Here is a 27096-nt window from a genome sequence, read left to right on the forward strand (position 1 = left end):
GTGGTTCAGACGAAGGGGATGGTGGAACATGAGTCATGACACTCGGGACCACTGAGGTGGAAAACAACCATACGGGCAAACCGATGGTTAACCCAGGCAAAGACAAGGTTGCCATATACAGAGCACCGGAATTTCCACATGAGGGAAACAGACCAGGATTTCTATCTGGGGGAAAACCTTGGCTGGCAGACTCGGGGAATGTTGCCATCGAGAATGAGAAAGAACCCTACTCAAGCTAACGCAAACAAGATCTAACAGGGTGAATGTGAATCGTGGTCGAATAAATTTTAATACACAGGAACAAAACTTGACCTTTTCATCTTTAAAGAGTCGAGAAAAGGACAAAAGATGACTCTAGTCGCCTTCGAATATTTAATGAGCCTGAAGGGACAAGTGCTCAGATGGACCTTTTCTTTTAGGGAGTCCGAAAAGGAATGAAAGTGACTACTCTGGGGAACTAGGAAAAAGGTTTACCAGATAAATCTGTAAAACTGCATATACACCTTGGCAGTCATATGAAAACCAAGGACTTTCCATACTGCAGTCAATCTTCCCAAATGCTATGTTCAGTGTGTTACGGCTTGTAAGGCAGCAGGCACGGCTTCCTATGGATAAAGGATGATAACCTAGTGGAGTTTCCCAACATATACTCGACGGTACATGGGAGCTCAATTCCGTGCTAGACCACTATTGAGTCACAGAAGGAGGAATCACCCAACCTTGAGTGGAAACAACAGTGACTAGGTTTAACGATGCTGGAGCACGTCTCTAGCCTAGAACTCTAAATGTGTGTGTTATGTTCCAATGTGTTGTTAGATTTATTCAGTTCATTTTGGAGTTGATCTTGGATTCTGTTTCAGTTTTTAGGCCTTACCGTGTGTATATAACAAATCCTAGGATGCAGCTAGAATGAATGAAATATCCTTTTTTCGATGAACACCTACCTATCGGAGGGTAGAGAGATCATTCCCAAACCAAGAAAACTAAGACGACAAAGCAGTCACTCAATGCAAGCGGACATCAATTCCTAAAGTGCACGGATACTACTAATGAGAGATTTAATCGTTCGCTTTTCAATATGCAACTTGAAATGCAAATTCACTTTCAGTTTCGCAAACTAAATGAAATGCAATTATTTTGATTTTGATGTATCTTAAATCTAAAAGAAACCAATAAGCAATAAACAAATGTGGAAAAACGGTTGATCCAAACAATTGTAATCTATGTCCGGGTAGTGAAGAGAAATCGAATCAATGCCGAGATTGGTCCAATAACAACCACTAAACAATCAACCAAAAGTAAGCAAAGGGGAAGGCTCAATCAAACCAATAGCAAGCTGCAAACGAATCTTTGCAAACAAGCAACCAAGCCAAACTGATCCAAAAGACTTGAAACAATGAAACTAGGTCACAAAGCAAGAAAAACAAGATTCATTCAACAAAGCTCATGCGAGAGTGCCTCAACCTCTAAACAGTGAAAAACAAGTTATCAAACAAGTGAGAACAACAAGGGACTAGTAATACTGATGGATTCAGGAGGCAGAATTGAGAAAAAAAATTCTACAGCAATCAGTATGGGTGATACACAAGCAAGAAGCGCTGACGAAGAACACACCGCAACAACAAAGCGATGTCAGTGCGAAAATACATGACTTTTCCACGATGGTCCGATTTACAAAACCGTCACGACTGTTAAGTGTAATTACGTGATGAACAGGATACTACAAAAGGGGTGACATGATGACAGCACAACTGTTAGATTAAAAGCCGCGATGATGTTCAAAACAGTAACAGGCGAACCAAAAACTCCCAAATCAAAGACAACCAATCTTTAATCAAATAAACGTATTTCCCAGATCAGACCAGAAAACTCAGAATACTGGTAAATAATCCCCAAAACTTGAAAAGAGACCAAAACAAAAATCAAGACGAGTAAACAAGAAAAGAAAAAAGGCCAAAGGTCCCCAGCGAAGTCGCCAATTTGTGATGCAGGAAAGTGTTCCCTCTGCAGACAGAGGCAACCCCTCTAGCCCTAGAGTGGGTCTAGTCACAAACAAGGACAAATTAACAATAGCTTTCCTTAAACAGACATAATTGGAGGCATACCTCAACTGGTGGTCGATGGAGTTTCGTTGCGCTGCTCCAGCTTCCGCTTCCTTCTTATTATAGACATTTTTGGGCACTACAACCCCAAGCATGAAATGTCCATAAACCAAGGGCTCCTAAGTCCCTAAAAGTGTTGTTCTAACCCCTAAAGGAACAAGGTCAACAGATTACAGCTTCTCCCAGAAGTTCTCCATGAAAAACTGCTCAGAATTGGTCAAAACAGGATCATTTCAGCTACTCCACTGGCCAAGTGCGTTGCATCTCACCTAAGTACACTGTGTGGGTGTGTTGCATTTCAAAAAGCCCTTCTATGGGGTGCGATGGGCGAGAAATGACAAATGGCAGTGTCATTCCGCGAGGTGGAGAGGCAATGGAAGCTTCCAGAAACTTCTCTTGTGACACTTGCCTCTCTGAATTTGACCAAGGATGAGTAAGAGATCATAAATCTCCAAGTGGAAGCAAGAATCGTCAGAGGGAAGACACTAATCAAATCACAAGCTGACTCATCCCCCTTACAAATATCTATATATGGATCCCTCATCCCAGAGATCCAGAGGCTGGAATTTTGCATATTGTAAGGAATTGTTGTTGGTTTCTTGAGACAAGCATCAAATTGTTGGGTGATCTAGGCTTTGTATGAGGTGAAGAGGGGCTTCCTTGCTGGGAGGTTGATGCTGGGTTAGAACAAATGGTTGTAACTCCTCTTGTCTCTTTCTTGTTTATCAATAAAAGCTATTCAAGTTTTCCTCCATACTCTTTTGTCATTGATGTTTGCTGCATTTGTATGGTCAATTTACATATGATCCTAGATTTTTTATGATTATAGATCCATGTCTTTGTATAGTGCTATGGTACTGTGATCTTACAGGTACTTTTTGAAGCAAGGCGTGCAAGGGAACACGTAGCGAAAGACTATCAAGGAAGAGAGGAATCAAATCAGGAGATTAGCACAAGAGAGAGGTTGGTCTTTTTGTTCCTCTCTATCTATAATTCATAAAGGAAAAATGAAAGTAGCTTTACTTTGTTTGTTTCTAAGGAAGCTATCACACCTTAGTGGGATAAGCAGTTCTGAGTAGACACTTTTCCCTGTAACAAAATGGTGACTCCACTCGGGACGAATTAGTTTGTTTGTTTATCTTCCTTGTTGTCTATTTCATAAACTTACAGGTAGCATTCGAATTGCATTTTCCATAGCAAATGCAAAGTAGATAAATGCTACTTCAGTCCATCTACGGGATCTGTTTATGATTTAAACAACTGATTCACAAACTCTCTAATTGCCCTTGTGATAGCTATTAGATCCTCCTTAGATCTACCCCTAATTGTTGCATTACTAATTACCTTTTGCTCGGCCAAAACCCATGAAATGAACTGCAAACTGTGACTCGGAACCCAAGCAAAGTCTCGTTTCTGGCCCAGTGCAGGTATTGTTCTGAGAATCTGAACTTCAGCGCACTTCCCGAGTGGAGAAGGTGCGTTGCATTTCAAATTCCCTGTGTTACAGGTGTGCTGATCAGACTAGGCTTTGAGCAGTGTTGGTTTCTGTAATTCATTCTTTCCAGTTCTATTCCTGAATTTTGCTGCCTGTGATCAGTATATATCTGTTTGAAACCCTTTTTCCTTACTGTTATTCCACCTCCTTTGTACAAAAGAACTGTAAATGTTTTTGTGTGTTTGTTGGGTCATTTTTAGTTCTCCTCTGCAAAAGTAGCATAATTGTAATGTCGTCCTTTGATTTGAAACTGTCGCAAGTGTCGATTTCGATCATAGGAAAGAGTTTGATTGCTGTTGATGGTTGATTATCCTGTTACTATTGTTCTTGGTCTGAATTTGTAATTTTTCTAGTGTCGAAAACAAGTATTCATTTCAACATCGTAAGGTGTTGTGATCGTCTCCATTTTTGATTTCGAAAAGAAACTTGTTGATATTTGTCGCTTAAAAAGAAATTTAGATTTTTGCATCAACTTTCTTCTTATCATTCATATACTAAGAAAGTCGAAAACAAATACATGCATGTGCATTTGCATATAGACAGTCTGATTGGTTTGATTTAGGAAAGTGCATTTAGAGTGTGCTCTTTGCTCTTTGTGAAAAGATTCTGTCTTTCTTTCCTTAGTAGCTAGGATTTTCATTGCACAAAGAAGATAAAAAGATTGTTTATCATCTTAGATTGCATTTTAGGAATTACATCTACATCTCGCGGTGAACCTGAAAGGAAAACTTCATAAACAAGATCAACTATAAAATAAATTCAATGAATCTAACAACGCTTTGGAACTTAACGCACAACATTTAGAAGTCTAGGCTAGAGACGTATTCCGGCGTCGTAAAGGCTGGTAACTGTTGTTCTCGCTGATGGTTGGGTGATTCCTCCACTTTGAGATGATAAGTGCCAGTACGGACTTGTGCTCCCACGTACCGTCGAGTATATTTTGGCAGACCCCAATAGGCTTAATCCTTTATCCATAGGAACTCGTGTCTGCCGCCCTATCGATCGCAATGCACTGAACACAGCATTTGGGAAGATTGACTGTCGTACCTAAAAAGTATTCTGCAGTTTTGTGATTGGTTTGGTAATCCCTCTACCTAGATTTCCAGAGCAGTTCCTTTCATTCCTTTTTAGACTCTTTAACAGAAAAGGTCCATCTGAGCACTTGTCATTTCAGGCTCATTAAAAATCGAAGGAGACTAGAGTCATCTTTTGTTTTTTCTCGACTCTTAAAAATTGAAAAAACAAGTTGTGTCAAAGCGTCTAAAATTTATTTTAAATGGAATATTCATTACCCTTTCCTATGTTAATCTTGGGTTGAGAAAAATGGAATCCACCAACCATGGAATTCCCCTTGGAGGAAATCCTAGTCCCTTCTCCTCTTGGGGAGATGTTGGTGCACCCCATAGGGCCACATTATCGCTTCTAGGACTGACAATCGGCTTGCCTGTATGGCTCTTCTCAACCTCTATCGTTCAGAACACCGCAATTCCTGAACAATCGAATCAGCAACTAGACGAGTCCAGAGTTACCCACCAACCTTCTACTTCCTCCAATTCTTCCTCTCCTCCTTCCTCTTTGCTTGATGGGGCTGGTAAAGCCAAAAGTCAAGTACCTGAGAAGAAGAAGGAAAAGAAGAAGAAAGAGAAGAAGAAGAAGGAGCCAAAAGCGAATGGGGGCAAACGAGCGTCGTCTAGCGAAAATCCACACACTGCACCGACCAGGCCTAAATCGCCATGTGTCATTTGCAAAGGAGACCACTATCATAGAGATTGTCCTTGCATCCCTCGGATCTTAAGGGACTGGTCTCCTCGTTTGCATAACCCGGTGTCGTCAACCTCTGGTGATCATGTTGAAAACACACCGTCAATTAGTGAAAGTGAAGCCCCATGACAAAAAGGAAAATATAGATTTCCTTGTAAACTGTGCGAAGGCAATCATGCCGTCCACCGTTGTCCCTTCTTAGACGAGGCTAAAACAGTTTTGGACGATCGTCCGGTTTCACAGTTACGACTTCCTCCTGGATATAAAAAACTCTTTCCGAGTCCATCACTAGTTGAAAATCCGGCCGGCCTGCTCAGGTGGTTGGCTGAAGCATCTATCATTCAAGACAAACCATCTGAACCCATACCAGATGAAAGTCAAAAGGTCGAGGCGGTAGTTGACCCGGTCTTGCCTTCAGAGGTTCCATCTTCAGATGATACAGTCACCGAAGAGAATAAGGATGACACCGTCCAAATTCTTTTCATAAGCACAGACTCCAATGAACATGGGGGCAATTTACCCGTTCCTTTACCACAGGAAGGAAGTTCGTCAGAGTCATACCTGGCCGTCTATTCGGTCCCACCTCCAAGCAACCTAGTTGTCTCCTTTGATTGGAATCAACTAGGCAGACCCCGTTTATCAGCTAGTATACCATTCTGAATCATTGTTCAAATATATAGAATGGTTATGGCCGGTACCACCATAGATGAAGGGGCTTCTGTGAGTATCCTTTCCTCAACTGCTTGGAAAGCACTTGGTTCACCATCGCTTTTTCCTGAGATGAGAAATCTAACAAGATTTAACAAAGGAACCAGTCAACCATTAGGGATCCTTCCCAATGTGCCCATAACATTGAAAGGGAAAACCGTTCAAATGAACGTAATGGTAGTTCAAGGACCCCTGGATTATAATCTACTCCTTGGACGAGACTATGTTTATTGCATGGGAGCGATTGTCTCCTCACTCTTTAGAGTAATGTGTTTTCCGCACGAAGGAAGAGTGGTCAAGCTCATAGACTAGCTTTCATTCCCCGGTTCACGCATAGCAAATAGTCATATACCATCCCTGAATGGTCTTTTCACGCAAGAAATGTCTCAATCTCCAGTCCGCCCACCTGATGAGCGCGAGTGATTTGGGGGACATGACTAAAACCCAGGGGGTATGCACCCTGGTCTGCTTCGGCAGGAAAACTTCGGGTATAGGGTAGGTTTCCGTGAGTGAAGTAGCCTCCTCCACTAACCTTTGTCTATTTTGGTAGACATCACTGAAGAAGTGTTTTGTTTACGCTGTGAATAGAAAAATCTTTGGTAACCTGTAAGAGGTAGACCTCTCTCGGTAAAACAAATGTTTTAACGGAAAGAAGAAGGGGTAACCTTGAAATTCTGTTTTATACTTGGGGGCATGCAAGCATTTTGGCGTGCAAGCGAAGAGCGACTATTTTTTTTTTTAAAATTTGTAGGTCCTCTAACCCTTTAAACTCGTAGGATTGGTCGTTTACTAACTTGCATAAATAAAGGATGTGGGGCAAAACTTTAAAAATTGCCGTTTTTATATATGAGACATTCTTATCACACGAATGGATTAATCGAGCAGTTTTAGCGCATAGTTCAAGCTCGTTAAAAAATAAACATAAGCCATGGGCAAATGTTTCCCCCCGCGTTTAAGCTCATTAAAAAATGAACTATTCCCTGGTAAATAAAAATCGTGAATGTAGTACTTCAGCCATTAAAGACTTGGTCGTGTTTGCACAGTCACCTCCACTTTTGCATTAGCCGATCATTCACCTCCATTTGATTGTTTACCCATTTTGAGGAACAGCTGTGAAGAGTGATCTCACTAGCCATCCTTGTAACACTGTTGTGATTGGAAAATTCCAAACCTTACCTCGAATCAGTTGCTACCCATTTTATCACTCGTTCCTTAAAAGACGAGTCTCCTTTAAGCTCTTTTCAACTGACTCGTAAAATATGGAAAGATTGCCAAGCCATTGGCCTCTCCAGCTCGTTAAAGGGACCGGAAGTGCTATCCCTCCTCTAAATTTTAATCTTTGTGGACTTGAGGGATTATTACACAAAAATATCGAGCGCTTTTTTTGTTCGGCTCATTAAAAGTATCAAAAATTCATCCCTTCTGTATTGTTTTATACTTTTTCGGACTTAAGGGATTAGATGACGAAAAAGAAATTTTGGAGTTTCCTTTACGTTCCTTTTCAGAATCTCTAAAATTGAAAAGGACCGAGTTATCTTTGTCGTTAAACTTGTTAAAATTTTAATAGCGACAAACTTGTCTATAGACGAGAACGAGTTTCACTATCGCTAGGCTCGTTAAAACATAGCGATGGGTTTTCCCGAAGGGCAAATTATAGAACAAGCATATGTTATCCTCCTCAAGCTTGATAAAAATAAAGAGGTACTGGTCAGCAATGACTGGGGAAAAATTGGGAAGAAAACTTGAAGAAACTTTGTTGGTAGCAAGTCGCTCTTGAACATGACACTTTCACTCCGCATCCAAGTCGGGTTGGGTTGTTTCATTCACCGGTCACATCACCATGGTCCCATCATACCATCCACATTTGGGGTTAATGCTACCAATCCATCACGTCAGTGTCGCCGATATGTTCAAGAGAAGTCATTCAGAGAATTCACATGTGTCTTACCCACTACAATACATTTATACTCCATTCTTTCATGACCGCCACCCTGAACCTTATATCACCAGATCGTTTTCACCTCCATTAAAATCATTTGCTCCGTTCCGTGTCATTGATGTTGGATTCATTAAGGCCCTCCTATGACGGATCACTTCTTGTCGACATCAGCTCATTATCCAAGAAGTCGATCTAGGAACACCCCATTCAGTACTTTGAAGCTTGCATGCCTTAATGGCAAGTTTCTCACTTCCGGCGACAGGTTTACATCAATGACCTTCGACCGAAAGATTTTGCATGGTGTTCGACGCCAAGTCCTTTATTCACACCACGTGAATTGTACTGCAGTACCTTGAGGGTCATTATCATTATACGTGATTCCTCTCGCACTTGTTAACAGCTTATATCATTGGCTGGTAATCAAGCGATGTCTTTCCATGTTCGACTTCAGAACATTTCTCACATGGATAGACTTGTACTTTGAGTGAAGATTGAACGAGATTGAAGAACCCGGATCTAGTTTCATCCATTCGGGCTGCGATATACATTCAGGAAAATAAAAACATCAAATTTACATCATTTCTACACAGATAATCATCAAATCAAAGGGATGATGGCTCTATCAGAATCATCAGTCTACAATCAGAAGATTGTCTGTCCTATGTACATGAAAATGAATTTATAAAGCTGAGCATGGGAATGCCCGCCTCAGCTAGATCATGAAAATATTATGAAGATAATGTATTGTATTGTATCTTATTACAGGTCTCCTCCCAGCTTGAAAGAACTTCGGATCCTCATAATAAAACATTTCACCCGACATCAAAAGATTAACGACCTCATGCTTTAGGGGGCAACTGTTATAGACATTTTTGGGCACTACAACCCCAAGCATGAAATTTCCATAAACCAACGGCTCCTAAGTCCCTAAAAGTGTTGTTCTAACCCCTAAAGGGACAAGGTCAACAGATTACAGCTTCTCCCAGAAGTTCTCCATGAAAAACTACTCAGAATTGGTCAAAACAGGATCATTTCAGCTACTCCACTGGCCAAGTTCATTGCATCTCACCTAAGTAACTGTGTGGGTGCGTTGCATTTCAAAAAACCCTTCTATCGGGTGCGATGGGCGAGAAATGACAAATGGCGGTGTCATTCCGCGAGGTGGAGAGGCAATGGAAGCTTCCAGAAACTTCTCCTGTGACACTTGCCTCTCTGAATTCAACCAAGGATGAATAAGAGATCATCAATCTCCAAGTGGAAGCAAGAATCGTCAGAGGGAAGACACTAATAAAATCACAAGCTGACTCATCCCCCTTACAAATATCTATATATGGATCCCTCATCCCAGAGATCCAGATGCTGGAATTTTGCATATTGTAAGGAATTGCTGTTGGTTTCTTGAGACAAACATCAGATTGTTGGGTGATCTAGGCTTTGTATGAGGTGAAGAGGGGCTTCCTTACTGGGAGGTTGATGCTGGGTCAGAACAACTGGTTGTAACTCCTCTTGGCTCTTTCTTGTTTATCAATAAAAGCTATTCAAGTTTTCCTCCATACTCTTGTGTCATTGATGTTTGCTGCATTTGTATGGTCAATTTACATATGATCCTAGATAGTTTATGATTATAGATCCATGTCTTTGTATAGTGCTATGCTACTATGATCTTACAGGTACTTTGTGAAGCTGGGCGTGCAAGGTAACAAGTAGCGAAAGACTATCAAGGAAGAGAGGAATCAAATCAGGAGATTAACGCAAGACAGAGGTTGGTCTTTTTGTTCCTCTCTATCTATAATTCATAAAGGAAAAATGAAAGTAGCTTTACTCTATTTGTTTCTAAGGCAGCTGTCACACCTTAGTGGGATAAGCAGTTCTGAGTAGACACTTTTCCCTGTAACACTTCCCCTAATGAGTAAGCAACCTGAAACAATGCAAAGGAAATACAACAAAGCACGTAACTGGAACAACAATGATCTATTTACTCACAAGGCCAAGAAGTCATGAGCTATCAAGTACATTACATACAAGACATAGGAAAAATCATTGATTGCATTAATTATGAAATAAGAGTAAGCTTACAACCAAAGTCTTGACGTCACAAGCTTGCTCAGAAGGGATCCAGCCAGCATGTTCCTCAAGCATTCACTCTTTTAAGATGGATCTCACAACATACAAGTCTCTCTCACTTACAAGTTTTACACAAGATTAAGGGCACTTCACAACCTTCCTCAAGCTATAAACAATCCCACACTTTTCACACTCACACCAGCTATCTAGCAAACTCACAAATACTAACAGCACTATCAGCAACCACTCCAAAGACTAAGAACTCCAAAACTAGCAGCACATAGCAATGGTGAGAGTTTAAATAGGAGAAGGAGTCTCCATGAAAGGTGGGAAGATGAGCTTATCTCCAAGGAAGGTAGCACAAATGACGGAACAACCACGCCAGAGAAAGGAGGGCGACATAAACTAGGCCAACAACCAGGTCTGGAGTCATCTGGAAGGCCGACTGTTGGAACAAATTCGCCCAATCTGGATCATCATGGGCACATAACTGGCCTTCCGCGCTGACATCGCTATTGAATAACGTAGCTAGTCAGGTCATCGTGGAAGATTACAAGCGACAGTCGCGCTGGTACATAAAATCAGACCATCGCGGGAATCAGGTGTACTTTCGCGATGGTAGTGCTTATGGGCTTTTTTGGAGCACCCTTTAGCGCGTTTATTTAGCCAACAGACGTGATGAGGTAGAAACCTTTGGAAAAGTGGGTCATTTGGCAACATTAGAGAGCATTTGTTTAACATGAGCATGTATGACTTGGACACATGACACAGTAGGAAGATTGGAGTGAAGACAATGACAAATTACTGTGTAACAATCTTCTTTACATCAACGGTGTCATCCCCATCCCAAAAAAATTAACTATGAAATGACTAGGATTGCCATGTGTAGGTTTGTAATTAATAGGTGGATCTCTTGTAGCTGTTGCAAATTTATTCTCCCCAAGATTTGGAAGAAACCACTGAGGGGAGAGGGGAATGGAGTTTTCAGACCTGTGTAGATATCATGTGTTGAGAGACTCCATGTGATGTAGTGTAATCACAGAAAGCTAAGGTTTGTTGTCAGCCATGGTCTTCTGAAAGAGAGGTTCACACAATAGTGGATGCTAAAACCCATTGTCCATATAAGTGAGAAGCAACTTTGTCATATCTTTTACTTGAGATCTCATCATGGTTGAGGATGAGACAAAATGACTACTAGAAAAGAATTTCTTTGATACCACTGATCCAGATCTTAGGGTTAAAATCTGAGAAACTTGAATGTGGAGAGAGAAGAAGAAAACACCCAAAGAAAGTCTACTGAAATAAAGAAAAATAGTTATAGTTACATTGTGGTAGATCCCTCTATCCTTTTACAAACTGAGACTTGTTATTTATAGCCTCCATGAGTTACAATTCCATGGGTAAATACCATGGGTGAATTCCACTTCCAATTCAGATCACCCCAAAAGTCATGAAAAATGATTTTTTTTCTTCTTGTAGGGGGTTTCTAACAATTGCCTCTAAAAGTGTTTTCTCATGACTTTTGCTTGGGGGGGGGGGTGGGGGGTGGGAGTTAAATAACTTCCTAGAATGCATTTTTCATGGTGGTTTTTTGACAAACCCCCCTAAAATTCATGAGAATTTAACTTTTGGATGTGGTTTTTGAAAACCCCCTAAAAAAAGTCATGAGAATTGAACATTTGGAGGTAGTCATTTAACGACTGCCTCTAAAATTTCAATTCTCATGACTTTGTTTTTGTGGGGTGGGGTGTCCAAAAGAACCTCAAAAAGTTTAATTATTGTGAATCTTAAAGGGGGTTGTTTGACAATGCCCCTTAAAGTCACGACAATATAACTTTTTGAGGTAGTTTTTGACAACCACCTCGCCACCACCGCCCCCCACCACCCCCCCTCCCCCCACCCCCCCCCCCCCCCCCCCCCCCAAAAAAAAAAAAAAGTCATTATAATTAAACCTTTAGAAGTGGTTGTTAAATGACCACCTCTAAATGTTCAATTCTGATGAATTTTGGGGGAGGGGAATCTTTTGGTGTATTAAATGGGGAAATGGGACATAAAGTAGCATGGATGGGTAGAAGTGAGAGGTTTGGGCATGGTTTACTAAAATCTATAATCCTAGCATTAGAGAATGAGAAGGGGCCTTAGGACCTCATGGTATAATGGCTAGGGGGCATAAAGGGAATGAAATAAAGGAAAACCCCCAATAGTTGTGATAAGGGGATTAGGGGACCTATTATCACAACCCATTAGCCCTTAACCCATAACCACTAAATTCCCTATCTCCTTAACCCCCAAGCCATAATCCCTTAACCCCTACACTCATAACCCATTAACCCCTTGATCCCTTAAACCCTAAGCCACTAACCCCTTAATCCCTAACCCATAACTTAGAATCCCTTAACCACCCTTAAAGTCATGACAATGTAACTTTTGGAGGCAGTTTTGGACAACCCCACCCCCCAAAAAAGGGTAATTAGAATTAGACTTTTAGAGGCGGTTGTTAAATAACCACCTCCAATTGTTCAATTCTCATGAATTTTTTGGGATGGGAATGTTTTTGTGTATTGAACAGGGCAAGGGGACATAAGGGTTGCATGGATGGGTATAAGTGAGAGTTTCAAGCATGGTTTACTGAGATCTATAATCATAGCATTAGAGAATGAGAAGGAGCCTTAGGACCTCATGCCATAGGGGCCAGGGGGGCTAGAGAAATTGATAGGTGAACCCCCAATAGTTGTGATAAGGGGATTAGGGGCCCCTTTATCATGACCCATAATAACTAAATTCCCTATCCCCTTAACCCCAAATCCATAATCCCTTAACCCATACACATAACTCATAAACCATTAACCCCTTGATCCCTTAAACCTAAAGTCACTAACCCCTTAACCCCTAACCCCTAACTTAGAATCCCTGAATCCCCTAAGCCTTAACCTTTTATCCTCTTAAACCCTAACCCTTAACCCTTAACCCCTAGCCCCTAAACCCCTAAAACCCTAACCCCTTAACCTGTTGACACCTAAATCCCATAACCCTTAAGCACTTAACCCTGACCCCTAAGCCCTTAGTGCTTAACCCTTAACCCTTGAATCCCTTAACCACTAAGCCATTAACCTATAACCCATAATCTTCCTAGACCTCAACTCCCTAAGCCCTAAACTTTTACCCTCTACCCTTGACCCCTGACTCCTAAACCCTTAAACCCCTTAACTCCTAGAACCCCTAAGCCTTTCTCCCAAACCATAAGTGCTCCAACACTAATATTCTTAGTCATATTAGGTTTTTGTCTACTAACTCCTACAAATACAACCTCCAAGAACTACTAGGGTCCAAGGAAAAGAGCCACAAGGTCCCCAAATCTGATCTAAATTTTATGGATAGTCACATTTCCCCCAAATATCCTCCACGTATTTGATTTCAAAGGGAAACAATATGGTCTTCTAATGTCCACAAATGCATCTAAGTTCATAGGAATAAATTAAGGTTTCAACACTTGCAATTATTTTCAAAGTCTCAATGTTGCATATAGATTCAATTTTACAGTTTGAAATGAACTCCATCAATTCAATCAAAGTTACAAATGAACTCAATCCATAGTTAATAAGAATACTAAAACTAAACTTTAGAACTTGTCATCTCGTTTTCCTCTTGAAGAAGAGTTGTTAATATCATAATCAATGGTTGGGATAGTAATTTCCCAAGTCGTTTCTCTCAATCACTGATCAATTGAATGCCATTTCTCTTCCAACATATAAAAGTGTTAAGTGCATCTGCTAAATTCTCGCATAGATTACTTCTATGCTTAATCTTGATTTCATAATCAAGATCAACCAAAATTGATTATGAGCACACAAAATAATATCATTCTCTTAATTCTTCTCCATTGGGCATGACAAAGATTGGTTCAATTTTTTATGTAACCCTTTGCAACCTTCACTTGACCATTAAAACATACAAGTAAATATTTTTTTCCCTTCAACTCTGCATTTTAACGTACTAATTGCAGTTCACTTTGCTGATAAACAAATTCTTGTGAGATTCCACAGAATACGAAGATAATATTAAATAAGAAAATAAACAAACATATAACTTACCTATGTTATTGAGTCACCACCTAGGTCATGAATATGTTGTCCTGAATTCAATGGAGTTAGTTTTGGCGAAGCCTAACTAGGACTCAGGGAACTCTACTTAAAAATAAATAGTTTGGATGAACACCATGAAATAAGAAGATGAAGGGTTAAGCTAAAAAACAATGTTTGATTAATTACATATCCTACAACATTGCAAGCATGTTCATACTGGTACTATGATTTTAAAATCCCAATATCCAAATATGTCATACATAAAAAAATAAATAGTTTACAAGTGTAATTCTTACATTTTTAATCAGTTTTGGTTCAACTTGACCATTTTCTTTTGTTGCTTTCAATCTTCCAAGTTCCTTGTCTTTTTCTCTCAATGTCTCTTTTCTATTATGCAATTGCTTCTTGTAAGCACACTCTTTTCCAAACAATTTAGTTGGAGTGACTCCAAAGCCAACCCCATGTACACGACCCCTCCGTCGAAGTCCCATAAAGATTGCAATGCCATCCTCCTTTGTTGCATATGAAGGAGAAACTAAATCATTTTGTATCGATTCAATTTGTTTATAGAAATTTCAACATTTCAACAAATTCATGTAAGAAACATCATTAACATTTAAAAAAGAAACTAAATAGATAAAAGAATAGGCCATGCATTGTGGATGGTTCCATGTCTAGATAATAATATTTTTTCTCTCTAACTAGAATTACTATGTGACCAAAATCATGAAAGGTATGTGTGGCTAAAAAATAAGATAATGAAGGAATTATCTATTTACCCTAACCTTCATGGTAATTTGAGGCCATATAGAGTAGTTTGGTAGGTTATTTGTTTTAGAAAGATCATATCCAAAGCATGATTTGGAAAGGAATAGTGAGGATCAGTAGCTCCATATGGATGTATGTATCTTCCATTCTTAGTTATATATCTATTACCAATCAACTCCAAGTAAACCACAATTTTGGGGGAGAACTCGAGGTACTCCTTCTCAAAGATAAGTTATAGAGTGTAACGATGCTGGTGAAAATTTCATGTAATAAAAGTTAATAAATGCAAAATAAGACTATGGTTAAGGGACACTTATTCCAAATTGAATGTTGGGCCAAGATATCCTAGTGGGCATCACTGGATGTGTTTTTGGCTAAGGAAATTGGCAAAGGCAAAGGAAAAGGCATTAAAAGGAAAAAATGCAATTTTGGCACATTTATTTATGAAAATGAAGGAAATTAGGAGAAAAGTAGGTGAAATGTCAAAGCTTGTATGTGAAGAGGAAAATGAGAAAATAATGGAAAATGAAGAAATTAGAGGCCTCATTAATAAAAAGGCTTTTGATGATCAGTTAGTAACCTTTTGTTAGTTCAAGTTTTGGAGCTCTCTTATTATTCTCTCTCTCTCACACTCTTGGTCACTTAAGAGTTTTCTTGGAGCACTCTAGATTTGTATGAAGGAAGGAAAAGCAAGAAAAGGGAAAGGAAGGAAAGCAAGCATCAAGGAAGGAAGAGCAGGATCAGGTAGCTTCAACAGGAATACTTGCAGGTAGCATATTGCATGTGTGATTTTCTAGCTATTTTTGACATGCATGGATTTGCATGTTGGTTTATGGTTCTCTTGATGTCAGTGGGATGCATTTTTCAAGATATGGCAGTGGTTTTCAGCCTAACGTTTCCTTTTTTTAGATCACATGGTATATTGGGATGTTTATCTTGGTTTTGAGCTTTGGTTTATTGGATGCATTTCAGAATTCACGGCGGAGGTGGTATCAAGGTTCATTCCAAAAGGCCTAGGAATCCCTTGACTAGTTTTGGTGGGATACACAATAAATCCCGAGGGAGAAGTCTCAGTTTAGGGCCTAGTGATCTAGGTTTGGATTGTTGTTAAGCTTGAGAGACTAGTATATGTTTAGGGCCTAGTGATTCTGGATTGGATTGCGGTAAAGCCTCAGAGAAAACGAGATGGAAAATTCCTCAAAGATAGTGATGGATTCTAGATGGCATTTGAAGTTTGTTTCGGTTGTGATCAAAGCACTAGTTTGGGTGTGATCACAGTTTGGTGAAGGTGGAGGTGGTTTAACCTTTGGATTCCCTTTGTTTTTTTGGATTGGTCCATCCATGAGATCCCAAATTCATGCTTAGAATATGGCATGGGGTGACTAGCTGAAAGAAAGATTTGGTTCAGCCATGTCTATGATCAAGTGGTACATGGAAGTCCCGAACCTGGTCATATTTTCCTATGATTAATGAAAGCTAATTTCTCTTTCTTTTTCACTTGTTTATATATGGGTTTAATGGTTGTTATATCTTTGTTATTTACATGTCTTTATGCTAGTTATAAGCATGGTTAATTGACTGGTTCATGTCATGGTCATTTTATGTATTTACTTGTAATTGTTAAAATGATGGATGTGAGGCCTACTTGATGTCATAACAGTTCAAGGGAGAAGGTAGTGATCATTCTTGTGGTGTTTCATAATATTTTTCAATCATTCATGCTTTGTTTTGTATCCTAAACCTGTAGGTTGCATTTATGCCAAATGTCTTTGATGGATTCTAAAAATTATAACAAGTTCTGGGCAGTGGCCAGAATTCTCGGCTAGAAAACTGCCATGAATTCTATAGATGCTAGCACAAGTCTATGGTGAAAAGTCCCTGGACATTGGCTTGTAGGCCTGTGAGAGCATCCAGAGGTCCCTAGATGCTGGCATGCCCATAGCATCAAAGAATGTAAAGTTCAATAAGTCTAAAACATCAGTGGGACCCAGGGGAAGGATGTTTGAGTGGCGGAGATGTCTCCTGGGGGTTTTGTTGCTGGTGTGGAAGGTATGGTTGATGTGTTCCATTGATTCCATTTCCTTAAGGTCAGAAAGGAGTTTAAATCCCTTCATAGTGGCCTCTCTCATGGCATGTTTACCCTGGTTGGCTGGTTATTTGGGTAGGTGTGAGAGGAGGGTGGTTATAGATTGGTATTAGAGTGTGGTCGCGATCTCCTTGGGTGAATGTGTTTATCATGCATTCATGTCAGTTGTACATGTGTCAATCATCCTTGTGGTTTATGTGCTTGTTGCATATGCATGGTGTTTGTCATGGTTGTAGAGATGTCACCATGGGAATAAGGATTTCATTGTGTGAGGCATGTTTTCATGAGTTTATGACTGGTTACATGTTGTTATATGTTGCTTACATGTGTCATTTTGTATGCTTGGTCAGATTATCGTATGTTTGGTTACATTCTTGCATGCTTGGTTACATGTATCATTTTTATAGGTTTGGTTACAAGTATTTCCATTCATGCTTGATCATATGCATTCATGCGTGTATGTGGTCGATTACACATTTAGTATGCATGTTAGCATTTGCATGTGGTCAAGTATATAGTGGCGTTATGGTTGTTGTTGTAGCGACAGGGACCACATCATATCAGCCATGAGTAGGAGAATAGGACTAATGGGGCATATGGCATCAGGTATTATGGTGGTCACAGGTTGGACAAAGATGACACGATCAATGATGAAAAGTTGTGGGATACTCCGAATAGGGGAGGTGATGTACACAGGTACTATTCTAGTTCTAGTTCACACAAGCATCATGATCGCCATCATTATCATCTTTACAGGAAGAGTGATAAGGGATACTTTCTAGATGAGTTAAGAAAGAAAATCCACCTATATTTGATGGAGAGATGAAGAAATCATAGGATGCAGAGGAATGGTTTCTTTGTATGAGGAAATTCTTCAAATTGCATGATTATTCAGAAAACATGAAAGAAAATATAACCACTTTTAGTCTCAAAGGTAAATAAGATATTTTTGGGAATATGTGAAGAATTTTAAAGGTATACATGAGACGATTTGACTTGGCATGAGTTTGAGAGGCTCTTCAAGATAATTATTTGTCGGAAATATACTTTGATGACAAAGTTAAGGAGTTTTATGAGTTGTGGATGGGTTCCATGACAAATGATTAGTATAATAGAAGATTTTTGGAGCTGTCGAGATATGTGCCTTACTTCAAGGAGGAGAAGGCCAAGGTTCAGGGATTCATCAGTGGAGTGCCAGTAGCATAGAGAGACCAGATTGAGTTTGATGAGCGTAGATCATTGGAGGATGCCATTCGAAAGTTGAAACAATGTTATGAGTAGTCGAAGCACAAAGTTGAGCCTAAGCATGACTTGAAAATAAATGAGAAAATAAAGGAAAATGGCAACTAAAGTGAGGAAGACCTCAAGATGGAGTGAGAAATAAAATGTAGTTCCTTACAAGAGGTTCAATACAACTAAGAAAGGACATGGAGAGCATCAGGCTAGAGGCAACGGTAGGGAACCATTGCAATGTTTGTTATGTGGTAAGGATGATTGTAAGAGGGATTGTCCGCTGTATCAGAGTGGTGGTAGACCCTAGATCTACAGTGCACATGAGGCACATATAGTTGGTGATATTGGTCATATAATTCCTCGTCTCTATGTACCTATGGAAAATAGGCAGGTGGATCATCAAGCATCTATCATTGATATGGATGGTAAGATTTGTGATTAAGTTGTTTCTATTTTGATTTATCTTGGATCTAACTATACTTATATTAATCCTGACCTAGTGGATAAGTGTGGTTTGAGGAAAGAAGTGCATGCATAATCTTGGTTGGTGTAGTTGGATACAAGTACAAAGAAGAGAGTTCACCATTGGGTAAGAGATTGTGCATTTGAGTTAAATGGTATGCCTACAACAACACATTTGAATGTATTTCCATTGGGTTTGTATAATATGCTTTTGGGTATGGATTGGTTGTACCTTCACAGGACCAAAGTGGATTGCTTCAACAAGTCCATTGAGTGTGTGGATGATAGTGGGGAAAATAGAACTTTGCAGGGGAATAAGAAGCCTATATTAGTGAGGATGGTTACCACTATGTAGGCTAAGAATAGTTGTAGAAAAGGTTTTGTGATGTTTGTAGTGAACATTTATAATGACAAAGGTAAGGAAGTTGTTATGCAGAGGTTTTGAGAAGATACCCAGTTCTACAACAGTTTCAAGATGTATTTCCTAAGGAAATTACAAAGTTTCAACCACACAGGGAGGTATACTTTTCTATTGAGTTGTGGCCATGAGAAGCTCCGACATCAAAGGAACATTATCGGATGAGCACACCTGAGTTGGTAGAGTTGAAGTTGTTGTTAAAGGAGATGCCTGACAAGGGATACGTTAGGAAGTGTATCATCTTGGGGTGCACCAGTGTTGTTCATAAAGAAGAAAGATGGTACTCTTAGATTGTGCATTGACTATAGGAATTTGAACAAAGTAACGATTAAGAACATGTACCCATTTTCGAGGATTAATGATTTGTTTGATCAGTTGAAGGGAGCAACAATGTTCTCTAAGATCGACTTGAGATTAGGATACCATTAGGTATGCATCAAGGAAGAGGATATCTCCAAGAATGAATTTAGGACCAAGTATGGGCATTATGACTTTATTGCAGTTCCATTCGGTTTGACTAATGCTCCAACTATATTTATGTGTTTGATTAATAGTGTGTTGCGTCCCTATCTGGACAATTTATTCATTGATGACATACTTGTATATTCTAAAAACGAGGAAGAATATGTCGAGCATTTAGCAACAATGTTGATATTTCTAAGAGAGCATCAGTTGTATGCTAATCTTATCAAGTGCAACTTCTTTTAGACTAAGGTACATAACTTGGGGCATGTTGTCTCTAAGGAAGAAATAGAAGTAGATTCATAAAATATAAGGTCCATCATGGAGTGGGAAACTCCTAATAATGTGGATGAGGTGAGATCATTTATGGGATTAGAAGGTTAATATAGGAGGTTCATTAGGAACTTCTCACGCATTGCATATCCTATCACATCATTGTAGAGTAAAGGTAATAAGTTCGAATGGACAGAAGAATGTGCAACTAGTTTTGAGTAGCTCAAATAGTTGTTGACACATGCACCAATACTAAAGATTGCAGATTCGGTCAAGGAGTTTGTAGTGTGTATAGATGCTTGTGAGAGAGGACTTGGTGGAGTTCTCATGCAAGAAGGATAGGTAGTGTTTTATGAGTCAAGAAAACTAGATTACCATGAGTAGAACTATCTGATGCATGATCTTGATCTAGCAGTGATCATACATGCATTGAACATGTGGAGGCACTATATTCTTGGTAGCAGGTTTGTACTGATGAGAGACCACATTGGGTTGAGGTATTTATTTGACCAGTCGAATCTAAATTCCAAGCAAGCTATATGGTTGGCCCCCCTCAGTGAGTTCGACTTCGAGATCAGATACATCAAAGGAAAGGAGAACCAGGTTGTAGATGCTCTTAGTAGGAAGTTATAGGTAAATCATATAGCAACTATAAGCTCTTATGGGACAAATTTACAAGATATGATCTTGCAAGAAAGATAATGGGATGAAAAGTACATGGATATCATGTACAAGTTACAACAAAGTACAGGTACAGGTGCAGGTGCAAGTATAGGCACAAGTGTGGGTGTAGGTACAGGTACATGCATAAGTATAGGTGTAGGTACAAGTACAGGTACCAGTACAAGTACATGTATAGGTCATCTGGATGTAGAATACCTTCTCATGGAATATGGTTTGGTGAGATTCAGGGACACGATCTATGTATCAAATTGTAGTGAGCTCAAGAAGATTTTCTTGAGGGAGTTTCACATCAATCCATACTCGGGTCACCCAGGATATTAGAAGACATTGACGGTGGTGAAGAATTTCTACTATTGGCTGAATCTGAAGAAGGAAGTAGTAGAGTTCGTGGCTAGATGTTTAGATTGTTAGCAGTTAAAGGTAGAATGTAAGCATCCAGGTGGCCTACTACAACCTATAACGATTCCAGAATGGAAATGGGAGGTCATTTCCATGGATTTCATTACAGGTCTTTCGAGGACAGTGAGACAAGATGATTCTATTCTGGTCACGATTGATAGGTTCAACAAGGTAGCTCACTTCATTTCATTGAAGACCACATATTCAGCCAGTGAGGCAGCACAAGTTTTCATTAGAGAGAGTGATATTACATGGTTTTCTAAAGAAGATTGTGTTGAATAGGATGAAAATCTCACTTCCAAGTTCTGGAAGGAGTTATTTATAGTTTTGGGTATAGAGTTGGCCTTTAGTACATCTTATCATCCACAAACAGATGGACAAATAGAGAGGGTCAATAGGATTTTGGAGGATATGCTATGGATGTACGTGATGCACCAATAAAGGAAATGGGATGAGTATTTTCCATTGGTTGAGTTCTCATATGAAAATGTTTATCAGGAGTCATTGAGGATGAGTCCTTTTGAAGCATTGTATGGATGGAGTTGTAATACTCCCATCAGCTGGAGTGATCTAGTGAACGTGGTACTTATTGGACTAGATATGTTGGCAGACATGGAACAGGAAATGCAGGTTATAAAGAAGAATCTAAAGCAAAACATGATAGAAAAAAGAGTTATGTGGCGCAGAACAAGGAGTTCAATGAGTTTCAGGTTGGGGAGCATGTGTATTTATGCATCAAGCCCAAGAAGAGATCTTTGAGGATTGGATCATGTGCTAAGCTTGCACCACAATATTGTGCGACTTTTGAGATCCTTAAGAGGATTGAACCAATGTCCTATTGACTTGCGCCGCCTCCAATAGTGAATGTCCATGATGTTTTCCATATTTCATTGCTTAAGAGGTACATAAAGGATGTTGATCATGTTATTGATTGGTCTATATTGTAGGTGGAGCATAAAGGAGAGTTCCATAGGAGCCTTAGTGAATATTGTACTGGAAGCATCTCATGCTCAGGAACAGATCCATATAGAAAGTTAAAGTGTAGTGGAAGCACTTTGGGCCTGAAGAAGCTACATGGGAGATGGTGGATCAGATGGAGGTCTAGTATCCTTCACTGTTTTCTGGTTGAGGCAAAGCAGTTTTGGTTTGATGTCTGGTATATGTTTGGCATATGTTTTGTTGATGTTTTGACATATGTATATATATGGATGTAAATACCACCATGAGCTAAGATATAAAGCTCTAATAAGTGATATGGTTGTTATCTTGTCATGTTGTCATGATGTTTTTCTTTTGAGTAGGTCTTTCATTGTAAATCCTACAACAAGCTAAGTTATAAAGCTACATGGGAAGTATGTTTTATTTTCAGTGGTTTTACTGAGGTCTTGGTATGGTTTAACACCAAGGATGGTGTTCCCCAAGGGGGATGATTCTCTAACAGCCTTGGTGAAAATTTCATGTAATAAAAGTTAATAAAGGAAAAATAGGACCATGGTTACGGGACACTTATTGCAAGTTGAGTGTTGTGCAAATATATCCTAGTGGGAATCACTGGATGTGTTTATGGCTAAGGCAATTGGAAAAGGAAAAGGAAAGGGAATTAAAAGGAAAAAAATGCATTTTTGGCACATTTATTTATGAGAATAAAGGAAATTAGGAGAAAAGTAAGGTGAAAGGTCACAAGTTGCATGTGAGGAGGAAAATGAAGGAAAATGATGGAAAATGAAGAAATTAGAGGCCTGAATAATAAAAAGGATTATAAGGATCAACTGGTAACCTTTTTTCAGTTCCAGTTTTGGAGCTCTCTCATTATTCTCTCTCTCTCTCTCTCACTCTTGGCCACTTAGGGTTTTCTTGGAGAACTATAGCTTTGGATCAAGGAAGGAAAAACAAGAAAATGGAAAGGAAGGAAAGCAAGGATCAAGGAAGGAATAGTAGGATCAGGCATCTTTAGCAAGAATAATTGCAAGTAACATATTTCATGTGTGATTTCCTAACTGGTTTTGACATACATGGCTTTGCATGTTGGTGTATGGTTCTCTTACTATTAGTGTCATGGTTTTGTGGGGTAATGATAGTGGTTTTCAGCCTAGCCTTGCCCTTTTTTAGATGCCATGGTATGTTGGGATGTTAATCTCGGTTTTGAGCTTTGGTTTTCCATATGGATTTCAGAATCTAGGGTGAAGGTGGTCTCAAGGTTCATTCCCAAAAGCCTAGGAATTTCTTGACTAGTTTTGGTGGGATACAAGGTAAAGCATGAGGGAGAAGTCTTGGTTTAGGGCCTAGTGATCTAGGTTTAGATTGTGATAATGCCCAAGAGACTGGTCTTGCTTCAGGGCCTAGTGATCTAAGATTGGATCACGGTAAATTCTGAGAGACAAGGAGACAAAAAATTCCTCAAGGATAGTGATGGATTTCAGATGGCATTCCAAGTTCGATTCAGTTGTGATCCATTGGTTTTTGTGTGATCACGTTTGGTGAGGGTGAGGTGTTTTAACCTCTAGATTCCCTTGGTTGTTTTTCAATTGGTTCATCGATGAGATCCCACATTCATGCTTGGAATATGGCATAGGGGTGAATCGCTGAAAGAAAGGTTTGGTTCAGCCAGTCTATGGTAAGATGGTATGTGGAATTCCCGAACTTGGTCAGATTTTCCTATGATTAATGAAAGCTAAGTTCTCTTTCTTTTTCACTTGTTTTTTATGTGGATTTAATGGTTGGTATATCTCTATTATTTACATGGTTTTATGCTAGCTATAAGCATGTTTAAGTGACTGGTTGATGTCATGGTCATTTCATGTATTTATTTTTAATTATTAACATGATGGATGCAATACCTAATTGATGTCATAACAGTTCAAGGGAGAAGGTGGTGATCCTTCTTGTCATGTTTAATAAGTGTTTTCAGTCATTCATGCTCTATCTTGTATCCTAGACCTGTAGCTTGCATTAATGCCAAGTGTTTGACAGAATTTCAGTCCTAGTTGGGGATTGTCAAGCCTAGTCCCGAGATTGATTTTTGGTTTATTAGTCTTTTAACACACATTTCATTAAATTTGGAAATATTATATTACAAGGCCTTCAACAACATTTATTCTTTTGTAAATCTCCATATTAAATTGATTCAATATAAAAATAATTTTAGTAATTTCAAACCAAGTAGAGATCACGAATAGGTCAAACACAGAGTTGTTATTTACAATAGTATCAATACAAAATAGGAGTGTGAAATCAAACTCTTAGAAGCAATTGATTTAAGCTAAATCATATTAGTATGGCTAACATTCAATGAAGATATTATAGTTATCGATAATAGACTAGATTCCTCGATGTTTGAATTTTGTGTCTGATGACTCTAACCCCCTTTCCCATAACCTATGAGGGATTTATTGATTGAATGATGGCGATGTGAGGATCTTAATGTAAATGGAAAGGATGTGTGTCCCTTGCGTGGCATTGAAACTATTCTACAAAAAAATTAGTAAAATGTTTTTGCGTTCAATTTCCTACAGTCCCTTCATGCCTTTATGAAGAACTAATGAGGGGCTGATCATTCATCTTCATAGCATCCAGACATCCATTATAAAAGTTAGGCATTGTTGATCTAGGTATTTTAAGAAGGTTAGGCACCTTTGATCTATCTCCACTAAAAATCCAAGTACATCAAATGAGAGTTCTTAAATGAGTATTCAAGTCATTCCATTGTGATGGACAATGTTACAAATTGAAGTAAACAAGAATTAGTGGTCTTCTTGTAAGTAGTGGAGGCAAGGGTTTTCAAAGATTAGTAAAGTCCTCATGTTCTTTAATTATTAAATACTTAATGTAAATACAAATAAATTATCGTTAAGATATTGATTTTGAAGATTAAATATGTATTAAAAGACATTCATCTATGACACTTGATTTTAGATATAGTCTGAACAAACCACTTAAAGTTCATTATCAATTAATCCTAATTAGTTTTGTAAAAGATATATGTTTACTTACGTTAAGAGCTTTATTTAAAAAACAAATTACATTTATAAACTTATATCAATACATAAAAGTAAGTGGAATTGAATAAATAGCTTCTAAGTCTTGTTGGATTCTATGAGATTATTTTAAGTACAAAGAGTTTATCTAAAAATTGAAATTTACAAAATGTTTATCTTGATGGGAAAATCATGTCATATGGTGCAAAAAGTTTAAATACATTCATTTATGGCTTATCTGTTGAATGAGCTTAAATAGTCTACTTAATGCTCATTGTGAATTCATTAATCCATGTTTTATTAGAAAATGCATTTTTTACATGGATTTTTATTCTAGAAATAACAATGTCACATTTATACATTCATATTAAACCACATGATAAATAAAAATCAATTAATGGTTTCTTGACTTATTGACTTATATGACATGATTACATATAGAGATAATTGATTTAAGAATGCATGGTTAGAAAAAGTTGTCAATTCAAAATAGAATAAATTAGTTAGAACTCATCAAAGATTGATTTTAAATTATTAATTTTCTAAAAAATATATTTTTACTTACATTAAGAACTTTATTTCAAAAACAAATTGCATGTATACATACATATATACTAAATAGAATTTAATACATACTTGTTTTATTGTCTTTTGTAAGATTATTCAATTACAAATAATTTATTTAAGAATTGAAATTTAGCAAATGTTAGGGGTGGGAAAATCAAATGTCCTATGTTGCAGAAAGTTTAATTACATTTATTTATGACATGTATCTTGAATGAACTTGAACAATCTACTTAATATTCATTACCAATTAATTATTCCATGTGTTGTTAGGAAAAACATTTAATTTTACATGGAGTTTTATTTCAAAAAAAAATGTCACATTTATACATTTATATTAAACCTCATGATAGGAAAATAAAAGTCGATAAATGCTTTTGTATATATCACTTAGAACTCATTATCAATTACTTATAATTCGTTATATATATAGCTACATTTCAAAAATATATCACATTTATAAACTTCTATCAATGCATATAACCAAATAGAATCCTTCAAGTCCTATTGGATTCTATGAAATTATTTAAACCACAAATAAAATTTTTAAGAATTGAAAATGAAAAAATGTTAATATGGATGGGAAAATCAATGTCTTATGGTGCAACATATGGAATAAGGAAGAAAAGCTGAAGAAATCATGAAGAACCAGTATCTTGAAAAGGAAGAGCAACATCAGGTTGAGGTAAATATACTAAAAGGTAAATTAGAAGAAAAGGATAAGCTCTTACGATTTCAAGATAGTACTAAGATCTTGGATGATATTCTTAGTAGTCAAAGGTCTCCTGCCATCAAAAATGGTCTTGGCTTTCATGAATCTCTTGAAGGTGAATCTAGTTCACAAAGTAAGACAAGGAACTCTAATGCAAAATTTGAAATGCTCAACATGGTAATGAGAAGTCAATCCCATCAACAACGAAGGAAAGAAATTCTTCAAAGAAAATATTTTTCTCCTAACTATGGAAATGATAGTTGTTTATTTCCTCAAATGAATAATGTTGAATGTTTTATATGTCATAATCTTAGGCATGTTGTAGCAAGATGCGGAAGAAGAATGGTTCAAGACCATCACATAGAAAGATCATCAGCTTGCAGGTACTTTAAGGGACATTGTTTTTCTTGCAATATGTTTGGGCACAAAGCCATTGACTGCTATAGAAGAAATATGAAACATGTAAGATGTTATGTATATAACAAGCTTGGACATATAGCAAAGGAATGTAGGATAAAATATCGGGCACCATACCAAAAGGAGAAAACATCATCACGCCCGAAGATATGGAAGAAGAAGGAAGTACAGTCAGAAAAATATGGCATGGCAGAGTGTACAGACATGACAGAATCAGGAGAAGCCGAAAGTATGAAACTTCAATGTTCTAAATCTCATACGCAAGTTTCATGAAGACAAGTCACATATATACGCGAGTTCACAGTTGCATAGTAGTGTATATGTAGTTTGAATGTTGTGGGTCAATCTCAAAAAATCTGATGAGATAAGATTCAAACAATTATCAGTTATCTTTTCTATCGTAGAGGACTACAGTCTGTGGATATTATTTAGAAGTGTTTTGATCCCACCAAGTTTTTGATAACTTGATGTATATCTGATTGATGATGATACC

The sequence above is a fragment of the Pinus tabuliformis genome, chromosome 1_2 (assembly GCF_031772625.1).
Source record: "Pinus tabuliformis cultivar Carrire ecotype Pingquan chromosome 1_2, CPIR1, whole genome shotgun sequence".
NCBI classification, from domain to species: Eukaryota; Viridiplantae; Streptophyta; class Pinopsida; order Pinales; family Pinaceae; genus Pinus; species Pinus tabuliformis.